Raw genomic sequence first — 17,729 nt, forward strand, 5'->3', positions numbered from 1 at the left:
AACCTGGCACGGCTGGTTCCGACAGAGGGAAGGAGAGTGGATTCACTCTCCAGTGAGGTGGACTGTGGGAAAGCAGAAATGTAAAGAAGGCTTGGGGCATATGTATGTATAGTAGTGAGAAGACCTCAGGGCCAGGAGATAGGAGTTTGGGTCCCTCGCCTGCCCACCTGTATCATGGCGAGTGTGGACCATGCCTTGTGTCCATTGCACGAGATGATGAGTTCAGAAGTGTGCCCTCTTATGAAGTCCTGCATGTACGTGTAGTGGGAAAGATTACTTCACAAAACAGAGCTAAGGTGTACACACACCTGGATGGATGGTTCTAGGGCCACAAGAGGTTTCCTCTGGGCAAGTCTCCACAGCAACAAGAGCCTCAGGCAGGACAGGACAAAGTTAACACTGAACATGCTGAACACATCTGATGAAGCACTTTTATGGTGCTTAGAGCTGAGATGCAGCATGAACAAAACCAATCCACTCCTCCCCTAAAGGACCGGGCAGCCGGGTGAAGGGAGTTGGAAATCGATCCACCATGGCTGCTCCTAGGCTTCGAGCATCTCCACTCTGACTCAGGGGAAGTCCCAAGCCAGCTCTTCACTTGGGGACTCTGGTGCCTTCCATCTGCCACTCCTGGGAAGCTGTGCACCCCAAATTGGATCAAATGCCTGGTGATGGAATTACTAGGAAGTGCAAGGAGGACTGGGGGTGTTGGGAGGGGGAGAAGGGAGGGCAGCAGGCTGGGGGTGGGGGGAACTGCCGAGGAGCAATCAGCCAGCAGCTGCTGCAAAGACCTGGAGGAGAGGAAAATGAGATCCGACCCGACTGAGCGAAGACAAAGGAACAGGCAGGACCAACCCCCTGTCCAGGCTCTACCGACCACCTGCTCCAGGAGCGAGGGGCGGCGGGAGGTCCCACAGGCCCGCAAAACCGACCAGATTTGCTTCTGGGCCGAGTTCACTGGGTCCCTTCCTTTCCCACCTCCCCAAATGCTTCGACTCAGCTGAATTCTGAATTTGCCAGCCTCGTAGGTAGGGTCTGTAGGATATGACTCCAAAATAGGCCCAAACACAAAAAAGCACCCCCCATTCCTGGGATGCGGAGGAAGTTCCACCATCAGAGACCCCTTTTCTCCTTTGGGGAGGACGCTTTGAGATGCTTGTCACCTGACAAAAGGCCAATATAGTGCCCTCGGAAACCAACAGATTTCATGACTTGTCAGTCGTTGGCACCTCACGTTACTGAGTTTATCTTAAAGGAAGGGAGATACCCTGCATGGGTCTTGTCAGAAGGGCCCAAGGGAAGGAAATAAGATGCCCCCAAGACTGGTGGAGAGAGAGAGAGGGCAAGGAGGTGAGCTTACCCTGAGATTAAAGGAGTGGGAGACGGAGGGAGGCAACAAGAGGTGATGGAAAGAGACACAGAGCAGAAGGGAGTGGAGAGGGGTGCCAGAGAGAGAGAGAGAGAGAGAGACTCCTGTCTGAATAATGACATCATGTTTTCCACTTACCTCATCTGGCACCCGTGACCCAGGGGCTTGTTTTCATATGAATGAGAATGTCTCTCAGTTTGTTTTTTGTGTACTTACCCTCAAGAGCTATTTGTTCTAATCAGTGTCTCTAACAGCACACCCCCCCAGCAGCTCCCCTAATTCACAACCTGCCCTTCTGGAGGCCAAGGACAGACATCTATTTCGACATATGCGAAACACACCCACCAAGTGGGAAAACTAGAGGACACGAGAAAGACGTGGAATGAGCCTTTCCTGCCCTTGGAATGAGGCCCCTGCGAGAGGAGTCTGCACCGATCACCTCTAACTCCCAGCTGGTGGGTCTCTGCTCTTCTCTGCACTATTCGGCCAGGAATGTTCGCTCCGCATCCAAGAGCCTGACTTGCAGACCCAGCACCTGGAGCCAAACTTCCATCAGAATCAGGGAAGAAATGAAATGAGCAGAAACCGGCTGAATTGAGTAGAAAGAGATGCTGAGTTGACAAAGTCTGAGCGCTCTCGCAGCCACAGTTTGAATTTGATCCTCGGGCCTCATTGTTCCAACCGACATGGACAATAAGAAAGGAGGACATCTGGGGGCCGAGACAATGGGCGATTCAGCAAGTGTCCATCTGAAACTTCACCTGTCCTTCAGCCCAGGTCAGGCCTCTCCCGCCTCCGTGCCTCTACTTCCTGAGGTGCAAAACCAGGGCAATTTAAAATCACTTCAATCATTTCCTCAATGAACAAATACAGAGTGAGGATCTACTATATCCCGGCGACTGGGGCCAAGACCTGGGAAAACAGATAAATACTACAGACCTTCAACTAAAAGCACATGTGCCTCCCTATTGAGAAGCCTTCTGAACTTGCAGAGAGGGCTTCCACTATGAGCCCCACACAGCCCAGGAGGGAGACAGGAAAGTTCTTGATAAGAACTCCGAGGGAGGGGGCTTCAGCGCTCTGTCCACACCTTCATAACTGGTCCGTGGCTATGGAATTGAGCCTCCAAGGTTGGAGGCCCAGATGGCCCAGAGGTTTGGAGGTAGGCTATGATGGAGGTCTTGGAGGGAAAGTGGGTGCTATAGGCTGGACATTTGTGTCCCTCAAAATTCATGTTGAAATTTTAACCCCCTAGGAGATGGGGAATTTGGGAGGTGATTAGTTCATGAGAGTGGAGCCATGAATGGGTTCAGTTCTCTTATAAGAGAGGCTTGAGAAAGCTCCCTTGCCCCTCCTGCCATGTAAAGTTACAGTGAGAAGAGGCCGTCTATGAGGAAGTGGGTTCTCACCAGACACCAAATCTGCTGGCACCTTGACCTTGGACTTCCATCTTGCTCATTGGAACCTGTGCCCTTGGAGAACTGAGCTTCCACATGTGAAATTCCACTACCCTAAGACGGCATCCCAGAGAGACCACATGTGTGAGCTCTGGATGGCAGGCCCTGTCCAGCCCATTCTTCAGAGAGACTCCTGATACATGAGCAAAGAAGCCTTCCAGTGACTCCAGAGTCTAACCATTCTAGTCTTCCCAGACCCTGCAGAGCAGAGGAAGCCCTGTCCTCTGTGCCTTGTTTTACACCCCGAGGTATCGGCATAGTTGTTTTGCAGCAATGAATCAATCACAACAAAGGCTTGAGCTGAGGACACTGGGCCAGCCCCAGGTGCTGAGACGACTCTCCAGTACACGGCAGGAGAAAGTGGCTTGAGCTCCAGTCATCCCAGCACGAGGAGAGACCTGCTGGGAACTTAGATGCTCTGGTACCAGGAAAGGTGAGGCTATGGGGAGGGAAGGACAGCTCGTAGGACTCTCGGACTTCCTGGCAGTGGCGAAGTTAGCACTCCCTTGGCAGGTAAGTCTCCTGGTGGCGTTCTACACCCCGCTCCTCTGGCCTTTCCATGGATCTTGGAAGCACCCAACTCCCAGTATTAAATCCTTTTCCACAGACGAGAGCCAGAGTGGCTTCTGATACCTGCAACTGAATCGCCCTGGGGCAGAGTCCATGCACCCTGCTTAGACTACCAAGCAAACGTGATTCCTATCCATTTCAGAGACTGCATCCCAGCCTTTTCATTGACTCTCTGAGCTACCCAGAATCCTTCCAGTAAGTTCCCTTTACTTTGCCAAAATTGCTTTCTGTTATTTGCAACCAAAGAACCCCAACTAAAACACAATTTAAGCTGCAAATTAAATGGATATGTTATATTTATTCCACTTTTCAGATGAACAGTATAGGAAAGAATGATGATTTCCATAGGAGTGGAAGATGTAATTATGAATTTTTTTTAGTCTTTAGGAATGGCTTTTTTTTACAGAAAAGAACACTCAGGAGCTACTTTGGTATTTAAAGTTAATATTCAAATCACTCAAAGTCCTGGTTCTCCTTAAGTTTTTAAGTTCAATTTAGAAATAAGTTCTATTTATAAATCTCTCAACTTTCCACAAAAATGTTTAAGGAGACTTTTATAATTTAATTAAAGTCCTTTAACTATTTTTAACTATATGGATAAATCCAGCATACTCAATTTCCTTTTTAAAGTAAGTCAGTGGCTGGCAAACCGAACAACTTTTCCAAGTACTTAAGTAATTCTTAGAAATCTAGTAAAGTTTATCAATATGATGGTTAAGTTCTTCTAAATGTTCTGGTGTTGTTTATAGACTACATGTCTTTTGCGCTTTTCAGCTTAAAATCAGAATTAATTGTTCAATACTCTAATAAGCCAAATTCTCCAAATCCTTCTGGATAACTCTTGTGTCCCACCTCACATCCTTTGCACTAGTCACTGCTGCGGCCCCTTGCTTTGCACAGACGAGGCCTGACAGCATCTCCCATCCTCAGTCTCTCTTGCTTTTCACCCTTGTCTTGCTTCTCAGACCCAAGGCCAAGGACCCCTTGGGAACCACTCTGCATCCATGCACAGACCCAGAAGTGTAAGGGATTTGATGTCATGTAGGGGAAATCCAGTGGGAGAAAGAAGCCAGTGTTTCTTTCCATGTTCTCCTCTACTGTTCCTCGGGCAGACAATTCTATGGCACATTCCACAAGGTTCCTCAGAGGTGCTTGAAGGATGGAGCCTCAGCGACCCACAGCGATGACCAACTCAATTATGCACCCAGTTTTATTGTTTTCTTCCTATTCCCTGGGATTCCTTATCAAAACAAATTACCTGCCCAAACGCCATCATCATAGCAGCTCTGCTTCCTAGGGGTGATGCAGGCTAAGACAAATACCAGTACACACATATGATTCCCAGATTTCACACAATAGTGATACCATGGGTTTGTTTTGCCTCATAATCTCTGTTCTCAATTCTAAGTCATCCCCAGGTTTAAAGACCCACTAGAACTGCCATAACAAAGTCCCACAAATTGGATGCCTTAAAACAATTGAAATGTATTCTCTCATAGTTCTGGAGGCTGGAAGTCTGAAATCAAGGTGGCAGCAGGGCTCTCCTCCCTCTGAGACTCGGGGTAGAATCCTTCCTTACCTCTCCCAGGCTCTGGTGGCAGCTAGCAATCCTTAGAGTCCTTCAGCTTGCAGCTTCTACGGTCTGCCTTTACACGGCATTCTCACTGTGTTTCTTCACATCGTCTTCCCTCTGTGTGTGTCTGTGTCCAAATTTCCCCTTTTTATAAGGATACCACTCACTGGATTAGGGCCCACCCTAACGACCTTATCTTAACTTGGATAAATCTGCAAAGACCCTATTTCCTAATAAGATCACATTCTGAGATACTGGAAATTAGGACTTCAATTTATCTTTCTTGGAGGATGCAATTCAATTCATAACAACACTAAGGGAACAATTAAGTTGTTCTAATCAATTTAGTGGATTTCCAAGCAAGTTTTGAGGTTACCTTTCAGCTGACCATTTCTCAAATTGACCAGAGATTCTGGCAGGATGTGAGAACAGAAACTGTGGTTCTCCAGGGTGAGGAGACACAGAAACATCTTCCACAGTCACTAGGCCAGTGTGAATCCAAGTCCATGCCTTCTGAACGGAATTATGGAAACAGAGATCATATCCTACACATTTTTTCATTCAGCTTTGGCTGGAAAATGGAGGAGGAGGCAGAATCTCTAAGACTCAGCCATTGTTAAAGAAGATTCCTGAGAAAATGAGAGATTGTTGATACAGGTGCTCTGCAAACATAAGTCCTGGGGTAGCCATTAAATCTTATTAGGTAGAAAAGGAAATAGTAGTGAATATTTACACACCTGTGAACAGATAACATAAGCTAATTCTATGCACATTCTGTATCTTGTCATCACAGTTGAAATCCTGTCTAGTTTGCTAAAAAGTACAAAGAGTTTTGCTGTAGTATTAAAAGTTTTATTCTTACAGTTCCAAGGATTTTGACTTATAATCTTAAGACTAATATGTTTGTTTTGTGTAACTACATTTGAAAGGATGTTTATTGTAGAAAATGGTGTTTGTTCACTTGGAGTTATAAGCTGCACTTGTCGTAGGAAGTTGATTTTTCCCAACAATCTTGGTAACAAATTAATTCACTATGACAGCACTTGTCTGGCTCAAATGAACTCAACTCATAGAAAAGGACTGAATCAGTTTTCTTAACGTTAGGCACATAGCTAAAGGGACATTTTTACTTGCAATATGCATTTATTAGTAAAGTGGTTCTAACGGATTAACCTTAACCACCGTTTGACAGGGTGATCCTACTGATTAAGTTGCTTGAATTCATTACACCTTACCTCATTAAATCTAAATGATTGTGTACCTAAATCACTGGCAGCCACTTGATGGGATTTCACTATCTATTTACTTATTTCTCCTGTGAATTCTTTTCATAGTCTCCCTACAATCCATGAATCCATTTGAATCCATCAAAATGACATTCGATTGGATTCTGCAGATCTCTCTGACTTTATGTAGCTTAACAGTCGTAACTTCCAAGGTCATACAAATGACAGGAGAGAGGTCAACTTCTCAAAGAACTATTATCAGATGGGTACCCACTTTCACTGTTGCCATAAGGAATTTCCAGGTGAAAAGACGGCAATGGAGGAGAGAGAGACAACCAGAAAATATCTAATATAGTTCAGCCCTTGGCTACCTGACTTCCATTTATGTCCTTCCTCTTGTAAGTACACTTTCCAAAACCTCAGGCCATATGCTGTATGCTCAGTCCCTCCCCGAGAGAGTATCTAAAGGCTGAGCTAGTTGCTTCATCCACCTCCAAACAGGATCGCTGAGATATGACCAATCCCCTAACAGGCCTTGATGGAGCAAATCAGTGACCAAAGGCTAAAGAAGAAGCAGTCTATCCCATCAAGCCCAAAATCCAGCTATGAAGAGAAAAGGATAACTGCAATACGAACTCCCACTTGGAAAAAGAAAGGTAAACCACACACCGGGGTCACTAGAATAGAAATAGCGAGGACTCCCTATCCTGGTGGCAGTCCAGTGGCTGCCCAGAGTTCTGCTCCCTGAAGGGGAAGCTTGTCTTCCACAGTCACTTCTCAGGTGGCCATTGGAAAGAATGTCCTTTCTGAGGATCCTACAGGTTTGGCAGCCCTTTCTTTGTGAGCAACTTAAGAATTGACCTAGTGATTGTCTGCCAGCTCTGGAATTTCTTTGACAATAAAGCTTCCTTAAAAATTTAATAGAATTCCAGTCTATTTCTAGTCAGTCCCACATGCTAGTAACTCAAAACCAGAGTTCTTGGCTTGTTTTAATGTTATGGTCTAGAACTGGGCCTGGACTTGGCTTTGAAGTTCTCTCCACCCCCTTGGTCCTCAGTTTAACGGAATCTCACTTTTGTAAGTCAAACCTGTGAGCTGGGGTGACTGGGCTAGGAAATCATGATTCTTCCCTCCAGGCTGCATCTCAGCTACACCTCCGCAATATGAGATTTTACCCTTTGCCTGGTGGAGGGCTGTTAACAGGAATTGCTTACGTGAGGTCTATGCGTATAGTTAGCGTATTTAAGTCCCTATTTTAGAAAGAGAAATATAAAATCAGTTGCATGGGTCTCTTTAAAATAGGATAAGCTTTTCATTATTAAAAAAAAAAAAAAAACTATGAAACAAATCATTTGGACCAGAAAGTACTGTGTTATTTATGTCATCAATCCCTTCTGGAAAAAGGAGTTAGAAGATAGAATATTTACAACCCAGGTAACTAGAAGCAAAAACAATTTGCTTGCGGGCTTCCCTGGTGGCACAGTGGTTGAGAGTCTGCCTGCCGCTGCAGGGGACAGGGGTTTGTGCCCCGGGCTGGGAGGGTTCCGCGTGCCGCTGAGCGGCTGAGCCCCTGAGCCATGGCCGCTGAGCCTGCGCGTCCGGAGCCTCTGCTCCGCGACGGGAGAGGTCGCAACAGTGAGAGGCCCGTGCACCACAAATAAAAAAATAAAAAAAAATTTGCTTGCTAATCAGATTGATACAAGGTCTCAAGAAAGACAGTTTAATTATGTTCAGTTCAAATGACACACATTTCTTTTGTTTTTTCTGAAATTCAAAACAGAAAATAAGAACTCTTGCTGGCAAATTATTTCATTCCAGAATCATTGTTTACCCATCTGAAACATAAATCTAATATTTGTATCAATGTCAAGATTTGTAAAACACAATTTAGATAATTGTGGAGAATCAAAATATGGCTCATGCAAGGGATAGTTTATTCATTTTCCATTGCTGTGTGATCTTGGACAAGCAGTTTATCTACCTAAAAGCAATGAATCTCTCCTAACCTCAGTTTACTTATGTATAAAATGGGCTAATTAGACTCATACATGGATTAGGATGTTTTCAACTGAGGGTAAATGAAGATCAATTAAAAGTAACAACAATGAGAGATTTATTTTCTTACGAGAAAGGGGGCAATTTCAGAGTTAATCTTACCCTTCAATATCTTCAAAGATGGGATTTTAAAAATTCTGTTCGCTTTGGGGAGTTTGGTCTTGTGCTCAGCCTTATTACGGTTGCAAGATGGATACTTCCAAAGTGGCGGTAGCATTTTGCATTCCCATCAGCAATAAATGAGAGTTCCTGTTGCTCCACATCCTTACCAGCATTTGGTGTTGTCAGTGTGTTGGCTTTTAGCCATTCTCGTAAGTGTGTATTGGTATCTCATTGTTTTAATTTGCAATCCCCTAATGATGTATGACTTGGTGGTTGAAACCTGGGATTTCTGAAACTATGATTAGGGAGAGTGGAGCTACTGGTGACAACAAGGTCAACAGAATATCAGTGGAAGTGGGCAGATACGGTAGGGTAAGGGAAAAATACTAGACTAGAAGAGGCTTCAGACCTGAGAGATCAGGTCATAAACAGAATTGTCTACATGGACACAGACATCACAGTATCTTAGGCAAAGGTTTGGAGGGGAGCACATGGCAAATGAAAAGAGAGCATCAAAGATAGTAACTAAGAAGAGTGACAAGGAATAGGAAAATAGAAGGGAAGCACCTTATTCTCAAATAGTCCAGGGGGCTTAAAAACAAGGGAATGAAATAGAAATGAGAGTCTAGAAACCATACATCTATGATCAACTGATTTTCAACAAGGGCGCCAAACCTTTCAATGGGGAAAAAATAGTGTCTTCACCAAATGGTGCTGGGACAACTGGATAGCCACATGCAAAAGAATAAAGTTGACCCTTGGACCCTTACCTCATACCAAATTAAAAAATTAACTCAAAAGGGGTCAAAGCCCTGAATATAAGAAATAAAATTATTAAACTCTCAAAAGAAAACATAGGAGTTAATTTTGTTACCTTTAATCTAGCAATGGTTTCTTAGATATGACACCAAAAGCACAAGCAACTAAATAAATTAATTAATTAAATGTCATCAAAATTAAAAACTTTTGTGCATCAGAGGACACTATCAAGAAAGTGAAGACAACCCACAGACTAGGAGAAACATTTGCAAAGCAAATACCTGATAAGGTTCTAGTATCTAGAATATATAAAGAACTTTTAAAATTCAACCACAAAAACAAAAAAATCCGATTTTTTTTAAGTGGGCAAAGGATTTGAATAGACAACTCTCTAAAGAAGATATACAAGTGGCCAACATACACATGAAAAGATGCTTAACATCATTAGTTATTAGAGAAATGTAAATGAAAACCACAATAACATATCACTTCATACCCGCTAGGAAGGATATAATAACAATAACAACAATAATAACATGAAATAAAATGTTGGTGAAGATGTGGCAAAGTTGGAACTCTCATACATTGTTGGTGGGACTGCAAAATGTTGCAGCCACCGTGGAAAACAGTTGGGTGTTCCTCAAAAAGTTAAACATAGAATTACCATATGACTCAGCAATTCCACCCCTAGGTATATACCCCAAAGAACTGAAAGCAGGGACTCAGATACTTATACACCAATGTCCATAGCAGCATTATTCACAATGGCCAAAAGGTGAAAACAACCTAAAAATTCATCAGCAGATGAATGATACACCAACTGTGGTATGTCCACACAATGGAATATTATCCGGCCATGAAAAGCAATGAAGTACTGATGCAGGCTTGTCAAGAGTTTAGCTAAGCTACTCCTGAGTATTGCTGCCTCGGCATCCATTTTGTTTGGCCAAGTTGCTTATAGGGACCTTAAACTGACACTATCCCCTCATGCAAGCACATGCCCTAGATGGCATCCACAGAGTTACAAGCATATGTAAGTTCCTGATATGTTTCCCCAACAGCCCTTGTGATCAACAGCCTCCCCACTGCCCAACACTTGTGCTCCTTAGGCATCCCTTAGGAGAGAAGACCCCCTGCGGAGCTTACCAAAACCCTACTCTTTTGTTATGAATTGACCAATCTGGCCCTAAGCAAGGCACCCCAAAACACTCCACCCATGTATATATCTGAAGGGAATTAAAACATTAATTCTAAAAGATACTTGAACCCCAATGTTCATAGCAGCATTATTTACAATACCCAAGATACAGAAGCACCTAAGTGTCCATCAACAGATGAATGAATAAAGAAGATGTGATGTGGTGTAGATATATACAATGGATATTACTCAGCCATAAAAAATAATGAAATTCTGCCATTTGTAACAACGTAGATGGATCTAGAGGGTATTATACTTAGTCAAATAAGTCAGACAGAGAAAGGTAAACACCATATATTATCACTTATATGTAGAATCTGAAAAATGAAACAGATGAATGAACACAACAAAACAGAAACAGACTCACAGATATAAAGAACAAACTAGTGGTTACCAGTGGGGAGAGAGGAGCGGGGAAGGGCAAGATAGTGGTAGGGTATTAAGAGGTACGAACTGCATTTATAAAATAAATAAGGATATCTTGTACAACACAAGGACTATGGCCAATATTTTATAATAACTTTAAATGCAGTATAATCTCTAAAAATATTGAATCACTGTGTTCTACACCTGAAACTAATATAATATTGTACATCAACTATACTTCAATTAAAATAAAATTTAAAAAAAAAAGAATTCAGGAAAGATGACATGGAATAATAAAACCCTTCTATGGCAAAACAAAAACAAAACAAAACAAAAAAAACACTCCATCCATGGAGCCTAATAAAGGCATGTGCCCCGGGTCTTGTCTCTCTCTATCTGCCCCTGCCTTGACCCTCCCACATGGCCCCTTGAGGTATGCCATGCACTTCCGCCAAGACCTGTGGGTGATGAACGTCTCTATTTCAATTTCTCTTCTGGTCTGTTGAACTAGGGGACTCACCAGCACCCTGTGCTCCTCTTAACAAATGTTCATTTCACAAAGTCATAACAGCACTAAACATGGATGAACCTTAAAAACACTACACTAAGCAAAGGAAGCCAGAAACAAAGGACCATATATTGTATCAATACAATTCCATTTACACATAAGAAATATCCAGAAAGTAGATTGGTGGTTGCCAAGGATTGGGTTGGAGGGGGGAGGGGATAAGAAATAGGAGTGACTGTTTAAAGGGTATAGCATTTTCCTTTGCGGTAATGAAAAAGTTCTGGAACTGTATAGTGGTGATGATTGTATAACATTGTGACTATACTAAATGCCACTGAATTGCACACTTAAAGTGATTTAAATGGTGAGTTTTATGTTATATGAATATGACCACCAAAAAAAAAAAAAAAGCAAAACAAAACAAAAAACATATGGAAAAGGAGTTGGCACGGAGTGAGGGGGAGTTAGCCAGCCGCGGGAAACAGGGAGAGGTGCTTCCCTTGGGGCAACCCAGGCCAAGGGGAGCCGCAGGGCAGGGACATCTCAAAAGCCCAGACGTGCACCTGCAGTTTCCACATAACTGCCTAAGGTGACCCTTAGGCAGTTGCCAACTAAGCACATGAAAGACTTCAACAAATTCCTATTGAAGCGCTGGAGACAGAAATGAAAGAAATTTCCTGCCTTTGCGGTGAAGAATGATACTTTCCCCTCCCCACTTCACCTGCAGCAGAAGAACATATCCTTTCTCCCCCGCGAGAATTCCGAGTGTGCCCTGGAAATCCTAAATCATCGTCCCGCAGTCACCACCACCTGAAGAATGCCTCTTAGAAGGTGAAAGGCAGGGCGTTGTCGCCCTCCTCTGGCCACTGAGCAGCTTTGGTTTTCTCCCTCTGAGAAAACCACCGGGAAGGTGGTTGCTACCCGCTGGCTGAGGCACCAGAGGTTCCCCCCCTCACTCTGCGTGCATTCTGGGGTCTTGAGATGTTCAGGAAGCTTGAGGGACTGGGGTTGTGAAGGCAGCACGGCCTTTGTGGTCCCCTCACCCCTTCACATGCACACACACATACACACACACACACACACACACACACACTGGTGTCCTGCACCCTCCACCCTCCCATGCGTCAGGCTCCTGGGTCCCAGCCTGTCCTCCTCTCCCATCTGACCCTGCAGACATCCACATCCCTCTGCTCACTGCTCAGAAGACAGGTTCACGCCTTCCTCCATGTTCACAGCTAATCCCTACTGAGAACCTGGAGAAATTACAAAGATATAATGCCTCTTATTCGTAGTGCCAGACTTCTCCTTTGTGGGGTGATAAATTGGGGATGACTCCAGCTCCCATTCCTAGGGAGGGAACTCTCCTACACTCTCTCCTTCAATCTGCCCAGACACAGTGAGGGCCATCGGGATTGCTCACCAAGAAGACTCTTCTTCCCAGGCCAGTGACGAAGATCAGACTGGCAAACACGTGTCCCCTTTGTCTCAGGTGGTCTCATTTCATCTCTGAAGATCTAACGGGGGGCTGCCCAGACCACAAGAACTTCTTCCCTGGACCTTTTATGTAGATAAAGAGCTGCCCGCTCAGGGTAACAGGAGAGATCACGACAAGCTTGCCCGCCCAAAGATACAGCCTTTACTAGCTGACCACTTTACTTTGACATATTCATAAACCATCAGAAACATACTCAATCTCACAACCGATAAAAGAAACGCAACATAAAATTGCAGTGAGATGCTATTTTTTACTACCAGATTGGCAGAGATCAAAGAGTCTGATAAGGAAATTCCCTGGTGGTCCAGTGGTTAGGACTCAGCACTTTCACTGTTATGGCCCAGATTCAGTCCGTGGTCAGGGAACTAAGATCCTGCAAGCCGCACAGCCCACCAAAAAAACCCAAAAGTTTGATAATTTACCAAGTTGGCAAAGCCAGGCCGTTTCCTATTCGTTGCACATGGGGGTGAAAATTAGTGCAGCCTCTACAAAGAACAACTTGGCGATATCTGTCAACATTTTGAATGCACAGGTGCTTTCACTCAACAATTCAACTTTCACGTATCATCAAGAATATATCCTTCTACATGGATGAAATGATAAGGATGTTTATCGCAATACAGCTCCTAATAACAAAAATGGGGAAATCTTCGATGCTCAATAGGAGAGGGGTTAAATAAATCATAATACAACCACACAATGGAGCACTACGAGTTCATTTTTTTACACTCACAACACATCTTAATTCAGACCAGCCATATTTAAAGTCATCAGTAGTCACTCGTGGCTGGTGGCTACCATACTGGACTGTGTAAACTAGAAGCCCAGGACACTATGCAAACATCCCTGAGGAGGATACTACTGCACAATCACTGTTCATGTGTCATAATCCAACAGCTCTGTCTCCTTGGAGGTCAGAGGGAACAGGGCCCTTATGAAATAGGATATGGAATTATTGATTATCGATTGTAGTAGAGAAAAGTCAAGGCCAGACTAAGAAGTGTAGGTTCACCTGGGGCTGCTGCCACCCACCTCTGGGCAGGGGTCCCACGCTAGAAGTTCTCCACCTGGATCCATGGTCTGAGATAGCAGGCCAAGGGGCTGCAAGAGGGTAATTACACCCAGGGCTGAGGGCCCCTGGCGATGACTTTCAGAAGACGAAGTGAGAAGGGGTGTCACGGGGCCATACAGAGAAATGAGGAGGGCCTCACGCCTCCATCCCCATCCAGCTAGGCTGCCTCAGCTGACAACATTGTTAGCCATCATCCACTCAGAGCACCTCTCTTCCCAGGAACATTCCATGCAGCTGAAGTGAATACATTAGCTCATGTCAGCACCACGTAGGCAGAATCCTACAGGCAGCACTTCCAAATGGGGTCCCAGGGAAAGAGAAGCAGTTCTTAATATAGAAGGCCTTCTTCAAGAGATCAAGTGGGCGCCAAGGTCCTGGATGGTCTCTAAGGGCCCTGAATGTAATGAATGGATCAGAGAAGGGATTTATCCCTAGAGCCCAAAAGTAGGTTGTCAAATCCTAAGTGCCTCAGAAGAAAAAATTGAGAAGACAAAATGGGAGCCCGGCTAGACTGGGCTATTTGTTGCGGTGGGATGGAGGTGTTTTTAAAGCAGCTGCACTGAGTTTTCTAGCACTCTTTGTGATACAGGTTCCTTAATAAGTGGAGTATGCTTGGAAGAGTTCTTCTCTCTGCAGTTACCCAAACATACCTTGTACACACACACACACACACACACACACATATTCATGCCCCACCGATTTTTGGAATTAATACCAAAGAAATAGGTTTAAATTTGGCAAGAAATGACAGTCTGATGGCAGGAGGAGGTGTACAGCGATCCTAATTGACTGTGCTTGCCTTCTTTGCAGATTCTGTGTGGTTAGTTCAGCTTGTGCTGTTAAGTAGTCCTAGAAAGGCCAGGGCAGCGTGAGGAACTCGGAGTTCTTCAGGCAACCTTCAAACCTGCCATAACAGGCAGGGCTACAATGAATAACCCAGCAGAAGAGTGCGAAGCCTAAACTGAATACTAAGCATTCACTCACTGAGCTGACCTCAAGCGGAAGGGCTGTGCTCAAAAGAACAAGGAAAAGTGCCTGATGGGCCCCCGAGGGCAGCTCTGTTCGTAGTGGGGAGGGAGGAGTTGAGTTTTGAGGCCAGAAACGATTTCTACCTTCCACCCAACAGACCCAGCAGGCAAATCCCATCCTAGTCAGACCCCCACTTCCGGTGAGCCCCCTATGTTGTCTTGTCCACCACCCCTTCATGCAAGGACATCACATAGCACAGAAACTGCCTTTATTCAGCCCAGGGGAGCCAGGGGAGGGCCAGAAAGAGGAGACTGGAGGGATGAACCAAAGAAGAGGCAAAGGGGGATGCCAGTTTGTTTTTTTATTTTGAATGGTTGTTTCACGCCCACGCACGGGAAAAAATTGCCGGGTGCCTTTAATTGTTTGAGAGATCACCATTCACTGCTCTTATTAAAGAACGTTATAAATGAAAAAAGCCCCAAAGTTCAGTCCCCTGCCGTGGACTGTGGGTCATTTGCCACACCACGGGCTCCAGCTCTAGAAACACCTAGAAGCGTGAAGGGTAAGATTTGGATGCCCCCTTAGAAAAGGTATAACCCCACGTCCCCCCTTCTGACACCTCCCCATGCTACAGTCTGAGAAGTGCCTTCCCAGGAGCCAGCTGGGGACAGCCTTACCTTAATGTTGGGGAAACCAGAAGTTACAGGCTTTGATTTCTCAGGCAGACTTCATTTATTGACATGTAAGTTTAAATCATATTTAATAAAAAGCCTTGTGAAATCCAAAATGCGAGGCCAGCCATTACTTTTCTTGGGAAAGGTAGAGAGAGGAGGTTAATCAATAGTTAGGTCCAGAAATAAACCAAGTAGGGCAAAGGTCTTTTAAGTTTATAGACATACCTCAGAGTTATTGCAGGTCCAGACCATTGCAATAAAGCAACTATTGCAATAAAGTGAGTCACATGAATTTTCTGGTTTCCCAGTACCTATGAATGTTTCCACTATACTGTAGTCTATTAAGTGTGTAATAGCATTGTGTCAGAAAAAGCAACGCACATACCTTAATTTTAAAATACGTTCCTGCTGAAAAATGCTAACCATCACCTGAACCTTCAGTGGGTCATAACCTTTTTGCTGGTGGAAAGTCTGGCCTTGACGTTGATGACAGCTGACTGATGGAGGTGGTGGTTGCTAAAGGTTGGGGAAGCTGTGGCAATTCCTTAAAATAAGACGTATTGAGTTTGCCACACCGACTGACTCTTCCTGCCATGAACTATTTCTCTTAGCATGCAATGCTGCTTAAAAGCATTTTACCCACAGTGGAACGTCTTTAAAATTAGAGTCAATCCTCTCAACCTTTGCCACTGCTTTATCAACTAAGTTCATGGAATATTCTAAATCCTTTGTTGCCATTTCGACAATCTTCACAGCATCTTCACCAGGAGTAGCTTCCATCTCAAGAAACCTCTCTATTTGCTCATCCAGAAGAAGCAACTCCACCTCCACTAAAGTTTTATCATAAGATGGCAGCCATTCAGTCACATCTTCAGGCTCCACTTCTAATTCTAGCTCTCTTGCTGTTTCTACCACATCTGCAGTTACTTCCTCCACTGAAGTCTTAAAACCCTCGAAGTCATCTGTGAGGGTTGGAATCAATTTCTTCCAAACTCTTATTAATGTTCTTAGTGGCATCTAGAATGGTGAATCCTTTCCAGAAAGTTTTCAATTCACTCTGCCCTGATCCATCAGAGGAATCACTACCTGTGGTAGCTATAGCCTTATGAAATGTGTTTCTTTTTTTTTTTTTTTTTTTTTTTTTTTTGCGGTACGCGGGCCTCTCACTGTTGTGGCCCCTCCCGTTGCGGAGCACAGGCTCTGGATGCACAGGCTCAGCGGCCATGGCTCACGGGCCCAGCCGCTCCGCTGCATGTGGGATCCCCCCAGACCGGGGCATGAACCCGTGTCCCCTGCATCGGCAGGAGGACTCTCAACCACTGCGCCACCAGGGAAGCCCCTGAAATGTGTTTCTTAAAGAATAAGACTTGAAAGTCAAAATCACTCCTTGATCCACGGGCTGCAGAATGGGTGTTTTGTTACCAGGCATGAAAACAACATTAATTTCATTGTACATGGAGCATCAGAGCTCTTGGGTGACCAGTTGCATTGTCCATGAGCAGTAAAACTTTGAAAGGAATCTTTATTTTCTGAGCAATAGGTCTCAACAGTCAGCTTAAAATATCCAGTACACCATGTTGTAAACAGATGTGCTACCATCCAGGCTTTGTTCTTCCATTTATAGAGCACAGGTAGAGGAAATTTCGCATAATTCTTAAGAGCCTTAGGATTTTCAGAATGATAAATAAGCATTGGCTTCAACTTAAAGTCACTGGCTGCCATTAGCCCCTAACAAAAGGGTCAGCCTGTCATCTGAAACTTTGAGGCCAGGCATCTCTTTAGCTATGAAGTCCTAGATGGCATCTTCTTCCAATATAGGGAGGGCTGTTTCATCTACATTGAAAACCTGTTGTTTAGTATAGCCACCCACCCTGGTTATCTTACCTAGATCTTCTGGATAACTTGCTGCAGCTTCTACGTCAGCACTTGCTGCTTCACCTTGCACTTCGAAATTATGGAGACAGCTTCTTTCCTTAAACTCCATGAGCAAACCTCTGCTAGCTTCAAACTTTTCTTCTGCTGCTTCCTCGCCTCCCTCAGCCTTCACAGAATTGCAGAAAGTTAGGGCCTTGCTCTGGATTAGGCCTTGGATTAAAGGAATGTTGGGACTGGTTTGATCTTCTGTTGAGACCACGAAAACTTTCTCCACATCAGCGACAGGCTGTTTCACTTTCTTATTATTCATGTGTTCACTGGAGTAGCTCTCTTCACTTCCTTCAAGAACTTTTTCTTTGCATTCACAGTGTGGCTAACTGGCCTGAGAGGCCTAACTTTCGGCTTCTCTGTGCTCTCAATGTGCCTTCTCACTAAGCCTAGTCATTTCTAGCTTTTGATTT

The sequence above is a fragment of the Delphinapterus leucas genome, chromosome 14, assembly GCF_059928025.1.
Source record: "Delphinapterus leucas isolate spDelLeu-1000000601 "Yukka" chromosome 14, BTC_Dleu_Yukka2, whole genome shotgun sequence".
Lineage (NCBI taxonomy): Eukaryota > Metazoa > Chordata > Mammalia > Artiodactyla > Monodontidae > Delphinapterus > Delphinapterus leucas.